Below are 15,565 nucleotides of genomic sequence, written 5' to 3'. Positions count from 1 at the left end.
GACATCTTTATCATTCTCGTGACAACTAAGGCCCAATTCTTTTGGCCGATTCTCGCATAATCTTGAGAATCGACCCTCCACCCAGCTTCTCTCGGAACCTTGAACTCATATTTTTTTACAATCCTAACTAGGATGCCATCAAAATGGGAGAATTGGCCAAAAGAACGGAGCCTAAAGATACCATCAAAATGTTCGTAATTGCCATCCCTCCCAGTGAACGTTCGTTTGCCGGAGAATTAACAGGTGGGAGTACCATTATCTCTACTCCTAATGGAGTAGTTGGTGAATAGTCTCCATGGTTTATTCTCGCTGGTTTTTTTTCTCTCCTCCCACCACCCCCTCCCATCCTGGTCCATCGGTTTATTTTTCTCTCCACACTTTTTTACAACCAGGACTTTCCTAACGTATAACAAATCACGGATCTAACTTCCTTAAATTATTCATATCAATCGATTCCTTTTATTGGTTCAATTTGTCTTAGGAAACAAATAACAAATTTTTAAGAAACAAATAATAGATTTGAATCTAACTTTCCTAACTTATCTAAATCAATCGATTTCTCTCATTAGTGAAATTTGGTTTAGGAAACAAATAACAGACACGTCACAAACTTTCCTCCCAATAAATAGTTTCTTAACATTTGCAAACTTTCCTAATCAGACACGTCACAAACGGGCAGGTAATGATATCATGTTACCAAACAATAAAACCTCATTTGCATAGAAATTAGTTCAAAATCCTAACTTTCCTAAATTTCTACCTTTCCTTGATAACATCCAATATTTCCTATGTTTTCCACCTATTGAAGGGAATCACCCCTCCATCAATATTAACATTTTTTTGGAATCTCCGAGTTATGATTTTTTGCGATTCTTCCCAATTGTGACCTCTCCTTCCGCTCCGGCTCCTTCTCGCATAATCACCTCCACCATAGCCAGCTGACGCCACCCTAGACCTCTTGCCTCTCCACACCTTCTCCGCCACCTCCTCCTCGTACTCCATTGACAATCCCTCCGCCACGTTTGTCCATGGTGGTATCGAGGACATGGCACAACAGCGTACCAGTGGTAGAGCAGCGCATAGCAGCAGAAAGAAGCACACAACAGGCGAGGCAAGCGACGATGGTGGAGGGCAGAGATGCGGCCGGCGTGGCTAAGGGGGTGGCCGGCAGAAGATGGCCGCGAACATGTCTACAGCTTGAAATGATTCACTTTCTAGATTTCTGGATTCAAATGTTGCATTGTAACAAATTTGCTTCCTTAAGGCGTGGGATGCTCCTGTGATGACTTGTTTCGCCTCATATATCGTTCCAATTCCTGAAAGCGCATCCATGAGATGTTGCACATTATGTGGAGCAGAAGGGACATCTGAGGAGCTCAATTCGATTTTACTCTCGCTAAATGCTAGAAGAACTTTTTTTTATTTCAGTGTTCTTCATTGAGTTGTTCGATTGCCAAACGATTTTCATGCTGCTTAGCATTGCTTGAATTTCATACCATAAGTAAATGTGTGTACAACTTCAAAGGATTCCTTCTAGTTTTCTGGTCTAAAATGGGGCAATGTATCAAATCTGCTTCCTTATGGTGTGGGATACTCCAGTGATAACTTACTTCACATCATATATCGTTCAATTCCTGAAAGCACATCTACCAATGCTGCACATTATGTCGAGAAGAAGGGACATCTGAGGAGTTTTGTTCGCTTCTTGGCTTGCTTCATGTTTGCACAACTCTTTCTATTTTTAGTGTTGTTGTTGTTGGAGGATTTGGTTTGATTTTAATGTTTCATGCTGTTTAACACTTGGTTGAATCTGATACCACACACAAACATGTGTGGAGCTTCACATATGAGCAATTTTTGTCGAGATTTCTGGTCTGTCCTTTCGTTTCTTTCTAGGTGTTGTTGCAACTTTGCGTGGAACATCCAAACATTTTAAGAGCAATATGATTTGCCAAACCAAATTATGAATTACAGAAACAATGGATATTTTGAGATTGTTAGTCTGACTGGTTTACAAACTCTTGGCATTGAATCACAGAACTGACACTGTATCTGCTGATGTGATGCTATTCATTTATTTGCTTTGTTGAGTGAAGTATTCACAAGCTTCTTCTGTACACCACTGGCGAAACCAACACTAGTTACAACTCTTTTATGGTCCATTGTACTTCACCGGCTCTGCAGTTCACTATAATCTCACAAGAAGGCCTTTTTTCTTCTCTGCATAGTTAATGACCCAGTTGCTCTTAAGCTCCTCTAAGCAAGTTAGGTGACTGAGACTGATTGGTTCCCTTGATGCTTGAATAGCTGAGTAATATTCGAGGGATCAGTATTGAGCATGGTGAGATTGAGACTTTCAAGATTGTCCATCTGTGCTCGATTCCAGTTCTCCACATCCGTTTCAGCATATTTCTGTCTTCTATATTGAGACTCTCATATATCGTTCCAATTCGTGAAAGCGCACCCACGAGATGCTGAACATTATGTGGAGCAGAAGGGACATCTGAGGAGCTCAGTTCGATTTTACTCTCGCTAAATGCTGGAAGAACTTTTTTTATTCCATTGTTCTTCATTGAATTGTTCGATTGCCAAACGATTTTCATGCTAATTTGGCACCATAAGTGAACATGTGTATAACTTCAAAGGATTTCCTTTTAAGTTTCTGGTTTAAAATGCTGCCATGTATCAAATCTGCTTCCTTAAGGCGTGGGATACTCCAATGATGACTTACTTCACATCATATATCGTTCCAATTCCTGAAAGCACATCTACCGATGTTGCACATTATGTCGAGCAGAAGGGACATCTGAGGAGTTTCGTTCGCTTCTTGTCTTGCTTCATGTTTGGACAACCATTTCTATTTTTAGCGTTGTTGTTGTTGGAGGATTTGGTTTGATTTTAACCTTTTCATGCTGTTTAACACTTGGTTGAATCTGATACCACACACAAACATGTTTGGAGCTTCACATATGAGCAATTTTTCTGTCGAAATTTCTGGTTTGGCCTATCGTTTCTTTCTGGGTGTTGTTGCAACTTTGTGTGGAACATCCAAACATTTTAAGAGCAAGGCAAACATGTGTGGAACTTCACATATGAGCAATTTTTCTGTCGAGATATCTCGTCTGGCCTTTCGTTTTCTTTCTGGGTGTTGTTGCAATGTGGAATATCCAAACGGGAAAATTTACGAGCAAGGCAAACATGGGTGGAGCTTCACATATGAGCAAACACATGTGTACAAACCAGTGTTCTAGTCGCATCCACTTTGTCTCTGTCAGCAAGCCGAGATGTCTCGTTCATTTGACGAGGGGAGCTGTATGGTGCTCAATCTATTGCCTAAGCCAGGATATATTGGCATCTGAAAGATCCAGTACATGGTGCATCTCTTATTGTAAAGTTATCCTTCAAAAAAGATTCAGTGCATGATTGAGTGCATGGAGTGATCTGGAGCTATGGACAGCTTCTCCCCTGAAGCTTAAAACCTGTAGTTTCTGTTCAGATTTTGTAGGGTGCTGGAATGTTTGGAACTTCGGTTTCGTACCTGTTTTTGCTTTCTCTCCGCGCTGCGATAGGCAGAGGTCGGTGAACAGAATTGGAAGTGGCTGTGATGTGCTCTCCTTTTTGATGAAACGGAACCGGGGTCCAACATTTTTTTCTGGGGAAAAAAATAGTCACATTTCGTTTTGCAGGTTATTTTGTTGGTTCATAATAAGCAAAACCATCCCTTGCCAAAAGAAAAAAAAACCTAGCTTGCAGCTCGACGGACGGGTTGGTACAAAAGGGGACAGAACAAGGGGAAGAGATAAGATGTTTGTCCAGGACCAGGAATATCACGCAATTGGGTAACTCTACGAGGCTGGAGATGTAGATGTTCCTGCAACCCACCTTGTTATACATCTTGTCCATTTGTTGTCCATCCGGCGGCCCATAATCAACCGGTGCATCCGGTGCACCTATTGATGCGTTGCACATGATACACTCTTCTCGGCACTCCCTTGCCTTCTGTATGCCAAAGGATTTTCTTCTTCTGCTATGATGATAGTATATTATTGTGTTTCTTTATTAATTTTTATTGGACCATTTGGAATGAACCCCGTCACAAGAGTGCTCCTCCAACCGTCTCAACAACATCAAACTCGAACCGAAACTTTGGGTTGCTAGTGGTGCCAACAAACAAGGGAATATAATACCGGGATAGTGATGATCTTTTTGTAATAAGTGGCATATGTCCTCATGTGCATCGTGTAAACCAAAGTCTATTCCCTTAATCGGATGAGGCAAATCTTATGCCTTTGTTTTAAAAAAAAATAGTACTCCCTCTGTTCATTCAGTCTAAAAATATGTCTTATATTAATGAGCAGAGGTAGCATATTATTACTTCCCACAAAAAAAATTATTATTACTACATTTTTTCCGGCAATGTTCCTTTTTTAGGTTTTTTCCAGCGACATTCTGATCTCCTCGTTTGCAGCGTGTACCTATGTTGAGAAAAAAAAATCAAGCGAGCTTGCACCCAAACATAATTAGGCCTGCCGAACACAATTGCCCCCACACAGGGAATCAGGCCCCAAGCAGAATCACGGGCCTGTGGAACACAAGTACCCTCACGGGTAATCAGGCCTGCGAGCTTCCACCCAACAACTGGCTAATGAAGCACAGACCCCTTAAAAAAAGGCTAATGAATCACAGCGCTATGGTTTGGTTTAGTACCACCTCGCCAGCCGAACAAGGGAGGTTGTGAGAGCAGGAGTATATAATTAGCACCAGGGCAACGTTACAACATACTTACCTGGACGGGGTCGACGGCCGATCAAGAAGGGTCGTGGCCTAGATCAATGGCTCACATTGCACCTGGTGAGCGCGTTGGCCTACCATCTCCCCAAGTGGGAGAGTGGACGTCGTAATTTGTGGTAGAGGGGGTACGCGTTCGCGCGGCCCCTACCAATCTATAAAATTAAAAATTTGGCTTTTATTGACTTGCGTTGCGTTGCATATACAAAACTAAAAATTTTGCATCTTGCTGCTCAGTGTTACATATAACAATAAATTTTCAAGTGCAAACATCCTCTGAATTGTGATGACATCTTCAAAGTGATGGCATATTTATTCAAAATAATGCTGGAGACTTGTTTTTCTCAGGCCCTGCCCTTCGCTTCTGCACATTTTTTAGTACTGTACCAAATTTAGTGCGTACAGTTTGACTGCTAGTTTGAACTAACTAGATAAAGGAATACTAACGAATGCACCAATTGTGCACATAGTTCGACCTTGTCGCTGTAAGAGATACATCGTGGGAATTGAATTTCATACGCTCACTCACATGTGCAGAGTGTTTACCTCCAAGAACAAGGCATTGGAATTTTCAACACTCGTCATGCAATTATAGCCTGAATAATTCAGAAGCTGAAAGGAAACACCGCGGCCACCTCCGTTCCGGGTGAGACTGGATGTTTGTTGGCATCAAATATTTCTACAGCTTGCATGGTTGAGCAAGAAATTGGTTATTCCTAAATTTGCGATTACAGATCGATACAATTGATTCACATATACCGAAACTTGAGGCTCAAATTCAACGCTTGAGAATAAGTTTGCATCTGCATCCAAACTGAATTGTTGTGTAACCATTCAGTCTATCATGGAGACATAACTTTAGGTTAGTATACCATTTTTTTACACCAACGAGTTCCCTGCATATATTTGAGAATGGCTAATATGACATGGTCATCTCTGTTTCACAGGCTAAGCTAAATCCAGATCAGGGGCACCTGTTTCCAGGAAGAGAATACTATAACAAATACGAGTAAGCCCTGGCCAAGGACAACAAATAGATTGGAGAGCATACATAGCTACTTAATTATGCACAAAGAAACTTCAGAAGATTCTATATAATTCAATCAAAGAATCTGATCATAAAGTGACAATTTATCATATCCCAACAAACACACAACAATTACATAATATTGATCCAGATCATGTGAGGTGCTACTTCTTACGCTTGCGTTGGTTTTTCTCTTGAAGAGGAAAGAGTGATGCGGCAAAGTAAAGATAAGTATTTTCCACAGTTAGAGAACCAATGTATCAATCCAGTAGAAGGTACAGGCAAGTCTCCAATCTATGCACCCACACAAACAATCAAACAGTTGCACCCAACGCGATAAAGGGGTTGTGAAACCCTTCATGATCAATTGCAAGGATGAGATCTGGTAGAGATAGATATAAACGATTTCTAAAACGTAAAACGAAATAAAAACAAATAAGTTGTAGCAATGTATTTTTGGGTTTTTTGGTTTATATATCTGAAAAATATATGATGGAAAATAGACCCGGGGGCCATAGGTTTCACTAGAGGCTTCTCTCTTGAAAGAAAATTACACAGTGGATGAACAAAATAATGTCGAGCAATTGATACAAAAGCGCAAAGTTATGACGATATCCAAGGCAATAATTATGAATATAGGCATCACGTCCGTGTTAAGTAGATCGATTCCTGCCTGCATCTACTACTATTACTCCACACATCAACCGCTATCTAACATGCATCTAGAGTATAAAGTTCATAAGAACAGAGTAACACCTTAAGTAAGATGACATGATGTAGAGGGATAAACTCAAGCAATATGATGAAAACCCCATCTTTTTATTCTTGATGGCAACAATACAATACATGCCTCGCTACCCCTACTATCTCACTGTGTGAGGACACCGCAAGATTGAACCCAAAACTAAGCACCTCTTCCATTGCAAGAAATACCAATTTAGTTGGTCAAACCAAACAGATAATTCGAAGAAAAATACAAAGATATAAAATCATGCATATAAGAATTCAGAGGAGATTCAAATAATATTCATAAATAATCTGATCATAAATCTACAATTCATCGGATCTCGACAAACACACCGCAAAAAAGTATTACATCGGATAGAACTCCAAGAACATCGAGGAGAACATTGTGTTGAAAATCAAAGAGAGAGAAAAATCCATCTCGCTACTAGTTATGGACCCGTAGGTCTGTGGTAAACTACTCACGCATCATCAGAGGGGCGATAGTGTTGATGTAGATGCCCTCCGTGATCGAATCCCCCTCCGGCAGATTGCCGGAAAAGGCTCCAAGATGGGATCTCACAGGAACAGAGACTTGCGACTGTGGAAAAGTATTTTGGTGGACGCTTATGTTGGTTCGGGAATATTTGGGAATTTATAGGCCAAAGATTAGGGTTAGAGGACCTCCAGGGGGCGCGCCCCTACGTCTTGTCGTTGTTGGGGAACGTAGCAGAAATTCAAAATTTTCCTACGAGTCACCAAGATCTATCTATGGAGAGACTAGCAACGAGGGGAAGGAGAGTGCATCTACATACCCTTGTAGATCGCTAAGCGGAAGCATTCAAGAGAACGGGGTTGAAGGAGTCATACTCGTCGTGATTCAAATCACCGGAGATCCTAGTGCCGAACGGATGGCACCTCCGCGTTCAACACACATACAGCCCGGTGACGTCTCCCATGCCTTGATCTAGCAAGGAGAGAGGAAGAGGTTGAGGAAGACTCCATCCAGCAGCAGCACAACGGCGTGGTGGTGGTGGAGGAGCGTGGCAATCCTGCAGGGCTTCGCCAAGCACCGCGGGAAAGGAGAAGGGAGAGAGGTAGGGCTGCGCCAGGGAAAGGTCAAAACTCCTCTATTGGCAGCCCCCAAACCCTCAAGTATATATAGGGGGAGAGGGAGGGCTGCGCCCCCACCTAGGGTTCCAGCCCTAGGGGCGGCGGCCAACCCAAACCCATCTAGGGTGCGGCCAAGGGGGGGGGGAAGAGGGGAAACTTGCCCCCCAAGTTAGGTGGGTGCGCCCCCTCCCCCAAACCCTAGGCGCCTTGGGCCCTTGTGGGGGGGGCGCACCAGCCCACCTGGGGCTGGTCCCCTCCCACACTTGGCCCATGCAGCCCTCCGGGGATGGTGGCCCCACTTGGTGGACCCCCGGGACCCTCCCGGTGGTCCCGGTACGTTACCGATAAAACCCGAAACTTTTCCGCTGACCAAAACAGGACTTCCCATATATAAATCTTTACCTCCAGACCATTCCGGAACTCCTTGTGACGTCCGGAATCTCATCCGGGACTCCGAACAACATTCGGTAACCACATACTAACTTCCTTTATAACCCTAGCGTCATCGAACCTTAAGTGTGTAGACCCTACGGGTTCGGGAACCATGCACACATGACCGAGACGTTCTCCGGTCAATAACCAATAGCGGGATCTAGATACCCATTTTGGCTCCCACATGATCCATGATGATCTCATTGGATGAACCACGATGTCAAGGACTCAATCGATCCCGTATACAATTCCCTTTGTCTAGCGGTATAGTACTTGCCCGAGATTCGATCATCGGTATACTGATACCTTGTTCAATCTCGTTACCGGCAAGTCTCTTTACTCGTCCCGTAACACATCATCCCGTGATCAACCCCTTGGTCACATTGTGCACATTATGATGATGTCCTACCGAGTGGGCCTAGAGATACCTCTTCGTTTACACGGAGTGACAAATCCCAGTCTCGATTCGTGCTAACCCGACAGACACTTTCGGAGATACCTGTAGTGCACCTTTATAGCCACCCAGTTACGTTGTGACGTTTGTTACACCCAAAGCATTCCTACGGTATCCGGGAGTTGCACAATCTCATGGTCTAAGGAAATGATACTTGACATTAGAAAAGCTTTAGCATATGAACTACGATCTTTGTGCTAGGCTTAGGATTGGGTCTTGTCCATCACATCATTCTCCTAATGATGTGATCCCGTTATCAACGACATCCAATGTCCATGGTCAGGAAACCGTAACCATCTATTGATCAACGAGCTAGTTAATTATAGGCTTACTAGGGACATGGTGTTGTCTATGTATCCACACATGTATCTGAGTTTCCTATCAATACAATTATAGCATGGATAATAAACGATTATCATGAACAAGGAAATATAATAATAGCTAATTTATTATTGCCTCTAGGGCATATTTCCAACAGTCTCCCACTTGCACTAGAGTCAATAATCTAGTTCACATCGCCATGTGATTAACACTCACATGTCACATTGCCATGTGACCAACATCCAAAGAGTTTACTAGTGTCATTAAACTAGTTCACATCATCATGTGATTAAGACTCAATGAGTTCTGGGGTTTGATCATGTTTTGCTTGTAAGAGAGGTTTTAGTCAACGGGTCTGCAACATTCAGATCCGTATGTACTTCGCAAATCTCTAGGTCATATTGTAAATGCTGCTTCCACGCTCCACTTGGAGCTATTCCAAATGGTTGCTCCACTATACGTATCCGGTTTGCTACTCAGAGTCATTCGGATAGGTGTTAAAGCTTGCATCGACGTAACCCTTTACGCCGAACTCTTTATCACCTCCATAATCGAGAAACATGTCCTTATTTACTCCAAGGACAATTTTGACCGCTGTCCAATGATCCATTCCCGGATCATTCTTGTACCCCTTGACTGACTCATGGCAAGGCACACTTCCGGTGCGGTACACAGCATAGCATACTATAGAGCCTACGTCTGAAGCATAGGGGACGACCTTCGTCCTTTCTCTCTCTTCTGCCGGGGTCGAGCTTTAACTCTTAACTTCATACCTTACAACTCAGGCAAGAACTCCTTCTTTGACTAATCCATCTTGAACACCTTCAAGATCATGTCAAGGTATGTGCTCATTTGAAAGTACCATTAAGCGTTTTTGATCTATCCTCATAGATCTTGATGCTCAATGTTCAAGTAGCTTAATCCAGGTTTTCTATTGAAAAACACTTTTCAAATAACCCTATATGCTTTTCAGAAATTCTACATCATTTCTGATCAACAATATGTCAACAACATATACTCATCAGAAATTCTATAGTGCTCCCACTCACTTCTTTGGAAGTACAAGTTTCTCATAAACTTTGTATAAACCCAAAATCTTTGATCATCTCATCAAAGCGTACATTCCAACTCCAAGATGCTTACTCCAGTCCTTAGAAGGATCGCTGGAGCCAGCATACCTTTTAGCATCCTTAGGATCGACAAAAACTTTCTGATTATATCACATACAACCTTTCCTTACGAAAACTGGTAAGGAAACTCATTTTGACATCCATCTGCCAGTTTTCATAAATGCAGCTAATGCTAGCATGATTCCGACGGACTTTAAGCATCGCTACGGATGAGAAAATCTCATCGTAGTCAACTCCTTGAACTTGTGAAAAACTCTTCGCCACAAGTCGAGCCTCATAGATGGTGACATTACCATCCACGTCTGTCTTCTTCTTAAAGATCCATTTATCTCAATGGCTTGCCTGATCATCGGGCAAGTCCACCAAAGTCCATGCTTTGTTCTGATACATGGATCCTATCTCGGATTTCCTGGCTTCTAACCATTTGTTGGAATTCGGGCCCACCATCGCTTCTCCATAGCTGGTAGGTTCATTGTTGTCTAGCAACATGACCTTCAAGACAGGATTACTGTACCACTCTGAAGCAGTACGCATCCTTGTCACCCTACGAGGTACGGTAGTGCCTTGATCCGAAGTTTCATGATCACTATCATAAGCTTCTACTTCAATTGGTGTAGGTGCCACAAGAACAACTTCCAGTGCCCTTCTACACACTAGTTGTAGTGATGGTTCAGTAACCATATCAAGTCTCCACCATCCTCCCACTCAACTTTTCGAGACAAACTTTTCCTCGAGAAAGGACCTGGTTCAAGAAACAATCCCTATTGCTTTCAGATCTGAATTAGGAGGTATACCCAACCATTTTGGGTATCCTATGAAGATGCATTTATCCGTTTTGGGTTCGAGCTTATCACGATGAAACTTTTTCACATAAGCGTCGCAGCCCCAAACTTTCAAGAAACGACAGCTTAGGTTTCTCTAAACCATAGTTCTCGCGGTGTCATCTCAACGGAATTACGTGGTGCCCTATTAAAGTGAGTGCGGTTGTCTCTAATGCCTAACCCATGAACGATAGTGGTAATTCGATAAGAGACATCATGGTACGCACCATATCCAATAGGGTGCAACTATGATGTTCGGACACACCATCATGCTATGGTGTTCCAGGCGGTATTAATTGTGAAACAATTTCCACAATGTCTTAATTGCGTGCCAAAGCTCGTAACTCAGATACTCATCTCTATGATCATATCATAGACATTTTATCATCTTGTCACAATGATCTTCAACTTCACTCTGAAATTACTTGAACCATTCAATAATTCAGACTTGTGTTTCATCAAGTAAATATACTCAATATCTACTCGAATCATCTGTGAAGTAAGAACATAACGATATTCACTACATGCCTCAGCACTCATTGGACTGCACACATCAAAATGTGTTACTTCCAACAAGTTGCTATCTTGTTCCATCTTACTGAAAACGAGGCTTTTCAGTCATCTTGCCCATGTGGTATGATTTGCATATCTCAAGTGATTCAAAATCAAGTGAGTCCAAACGATCCATCTGCATGGAGTTTCTTCATGCGTATACACCAATAGACATGGTTCGCATGTCTCAAACTTTTCAAAAACGAGTGAGTCCAAAGATCCATCAACATGGAGCTTCTTCATGCGTTTTATACCAATATGACTTACATGGAAGTGCCACAAGTAAGTGGTACTATCATTACTATCTTATATCTTTTGGCATGAAAATGTGTATCACTACGATCGAGATTCAACCTTTTAGGTGCAAGACCATTGAAGGTATTATTCAAATAAATAGAGTAACCATTATTCTCCTTAAATGAATAACCGTATTGCGATAGACATAATCCAATCATGTCTATGCTCAACGCAAACACCAAATGACAATTATTCAGGTTTAATACTAATCTTGATGGTAGAGGGAGCGTGCGATGTTTGATCATATCAAACTTGGAAACACTTCCAACACATATCGTCAGCTCACCTTTAGCTAGTCTCCGTTTATTCCGTAGCTCTTTTATTTCAAGTTACTAACACTTAGCAACCGAACCGGTATCTTAATACCCTGGTGCTACTAGGAGTACTAGTAAAGTACACATTAACATAATGTATATCCAATATACTTCTATCGACCTTGCCAGCCTTCTCATCTACCAAGTATCTAGGGTAATTCTGCTCCAGTGGTTGTTCCCCTTATTACAGAAGCACTTAGTCTCGGGTTTGGGTTCAACCTTGGGTTTCTTCACTAGAGCAGCAACTGATTTGCCGTTTCATGAAGTATCCCTTCTTGCCCTTGCCCTTCTTGAAACTAGTGGTTTTCACCAACCATCAACAATTGATGCTCCTTCTTGATTTCTACTTTCACGGTGTCAAACATCGCGAATACCTCAAGGATCATCATATCTATCCCTGATATGTTATAGTTCATCACGAAGCTCTAGCAGCTTGGTGGCAATGACTTTGGAGAAACATCACTATCTCATCTGGAAGATCAACTCCCACTCGATTCAAGTGATTGTTGCACTCAGACAATCTGAGCACAAGCTCAACGATTGAGCCATTTCTCCCTTAGTATGCAGGCTAAGAAAATCGTCGGAGGTCTTATACCTCTTGACGTGGGCACGAGCTTGAAATCCCAATTTCAGCCCTCGAAACATCTCATATGTTCCGTGACGTTTCGAAAAACGTCTTTGGTGCCTCAACTCTAAACCGTTTAACTGAACTATCACGTAGTTATCAAAATGTGTATGTCCGATGTTCGCAACATCCACAGACGACGTTTGGGGTTCAGCACACTAAGCAGTGCATTAAGGACATAAGCTTTCTATTGTCCGCATAATCGCTACTATCAACTTTCAACTATATTTTCTCTAGGAACATATCTAAACAGTGGAACTAAAGCGCGAGCTTACGACATAATTTGCAAAGATCTTTTGACTATGTTCAGGATAATTAAGTTCATCTTATTAACTCCCACTCAGATAGACATCCCTCTAGTCATCTAAGTGATTACATGATCCGAGTCAACTAGGCCGTGTCCGATCATCACGTGAGACGGACTAGTCATCATCGGTGAACATCTTCATGTTGATCGTATCTACTATACGACTCATGCTCGACCTTTCGGTCTCTTGTGTTCCGAGGCCATGTCTGTACATGCTAGGCTCGTCAAGTCAACCTAAGTGTTTCGCGTGTGTAAATCTGGCTTACACCCGTTGTATGTGAACGTAAGAATCTATCACACCCGATCATCACGTGGTGCTTCGAAACGACGAACTTTTGCAATGGTGCACAGTTAGGGGGAACACTTTCTTGAAATTTTAATGAGGGATCATCTTATTTACTACCGTCGTTCTAAGCAAATAAGATGCATAGACATGATAAACATCACATGCAATCAAATAGTGACATGATATGGCCAATATCATTTTGCTCCTTTTGATCTCCATCTTCGGGGCTCCATGATCATCATCGTCACCAGCATGACACCATGATCTCCATCATCATGATCTCCATCATTGTGTCTTCATGAAGTTGTCTCGCCAACTATTACTTCTACTACTATGGCTACCGGTTAGCAATAAAGTAAAGTAATTACATGGCGTTGTTTAATGACACGCAGGTCATACAATAAATTAAGACAACTCCTATGGCTCCTGCAAGTTGTCATACTCATCGACATGCAAGTCGTGATTCCTATTACAAGAACATGATCAATCTCATACATCACATGTCATTCATCACATTCTTCTTGGCCATATCACATCACATAGCATACCCTGCAAAAACAAGTTAGACGTCCTCTAATTGTTGTTTGCATGTTTTACGTGGCTGCTATGGATTTCTAGCAAGAACGTTTCTTACCTACGCAAAACCACAACGTGATATGCCAATTGCTATTTACCCTTCATAAGGACCCTTTTCATCGAATCCGTTCCGACTAAAGTGGGAGAGACTGGCACCCGCTAGCCACCTTATGCACCAAGTGCATGTCAGTCGGTGGAACCTGTCTCACGTAAGAGTACGTGTAAGGTCGGTCCGGGCCGCTTCATCCCACAATACCGTCGAAACAATATTGGACTAGTAACGGTAAGCATGGTGAACAAAATCAACGCCCACAACTACTTTGTGTTCTACTCGTGCAAAGAATCTACGCAATAGACCTGGCTCATGATGCCACTGTTGGGGAACGTAGCAGAAATTCAAAATTTTCCTACGAGTCACCAAGATCTATCTATGGAGAGACTAGCAACGAGGGGAAGGAGAGTGCATCTACATACCCTTGTAGATCGCTAAGTGGAAGCATTCAAGAGAACGGGGTTGAAGGAGTCGTACTCGTCGTGATTCAAATCACCGGAGATCCTAGTGCCGAATGGACGGCACCTCCGCGTTCAACACATGTACAGCCTGGTGACGTCTCCCATGCCTTGATCCAGCAAGGAGAGAGGGAGAGGTTGAGGAAGACTCCATCCAGCAGCAGCACAACGGCGTGGTGGTGGTGGAGGAGCGTGGCAATCCTGCAGGGCTTCGCCAAGCACCGCGGGAGAGGAGAAGGGAGAGAGGTAGGGCTGCGCCAGGGAGAGGTTAAAACTCCTCTATTGGCAACCCCAAAACCCTCAAGTATATATAGGGGGAGAGGGAGGGCTGCGCCCCCACCTAGGGTTCCACCCCTAGGGGCGGCGGCCAGCCCAAACCCATCTAGGGTGCGGCCAAGGGGGGAAGAGGGGAAACTTGCCCCCCAAGTTAGGTGGGTGCGCCCCCTCCCCCAAACCCTAGGCGCCTTGGGCCCTTGTGGGGTGGGGGGGGCGCACCAGCCCACCTGGGGCTGGTCCCCTCCCACACTTGGCCCATGCAGCCCTCCGGGGATGGTGGCCCCACTTGGTGGACCCCCGGGACCCTCCCGATGGTCCCGGTACGTTACCGATAAAACCCAAAACTTTTCTGGTGACCAAAACAGGACTTCCCATATATAAATATTTACCTCCGGACCGTTACGGAACTCCTTGTGACGTCCGGGATCTCATCCGGGACTCCGAACAACATTCGGTAACCACATACTAACTTCCTTTATAACCCTAGCGTCATCGAACCTTAAGTGTGTAGACCCTACGGGTTCGGGAACCATGCAGACATGACCGAGACGTTCTCCGGTCAATAACCAACAGCGGGATCTGGATACCCATGTTGGCTCCCACATGTTCCACGATGATCTCATCGGATGAACCACGATGTCAAGGACTCAATTGATCTCGTATACTATTCCCTTTGTCTAGCGGTATAGTACTTGCCCGAGATTCGATCGTCGGTATACCGATACCTTGTTCAATATCGTTACCGGCAAGTCTCTTTACTCATTTCGTAACACATCATCCCGTGATCAACCCCTTGGTCACATTGTGCACATTATGATGATGTCCTATCGAGTGGGCCCAGAGATACCTCTCCGTTTACACGGAGTGACAAATCCCAGTCTCGATTCGTATCAACCCAACAGACACTTTCGGAGATACATGTAGTGCACCTTTATAGCCACCCAGTTATGTTGTGACGTTTGGTACACCCAAAGCATTCCTACGGTATCCGGGAGTTGCACAATCTCATGGTC

General features: G+C 43.3%; 1 non-coding gene across 1 annotated transcript; it reads left to right on the top strand.

The window, feature by feature from the left end:
• The first annotated feature begins 4,778 nt into the window (after nt 1-4,778).
• Nucleotides 4,779-4,939, top strand: LOC123140188 (U1 spliceosomal RNA). The gene has a single exon (XR_006469841.1). It is a non-coding gene; the product is annotated as a U1 spliceosomal RNA (small nuclear RNA).
• The last annotated feature ends 10,626 nt before the right edge of the window (nt 4,940-15,565 follow it).

The sequence above is a fragment of the Triticum aestivum genome, chromosome 6B (genome assembly GCF_018294505.1).
Source record: "Triticum aestivum cultivar Chinese Spring chromosome 6B, IWGSC CS RefSeq v2.1, whole genome shotgun sequence".
Classification (NCBI taxonomy): Eukaryota; Viridiplantae; Streptophyta; class Magnoliopsida; order Poales; family Poaceae; genus Triticum; species Triticum aestivum.
This window is presented reverse-complemented; position numbering and strand designations above follow the sequence as displayed.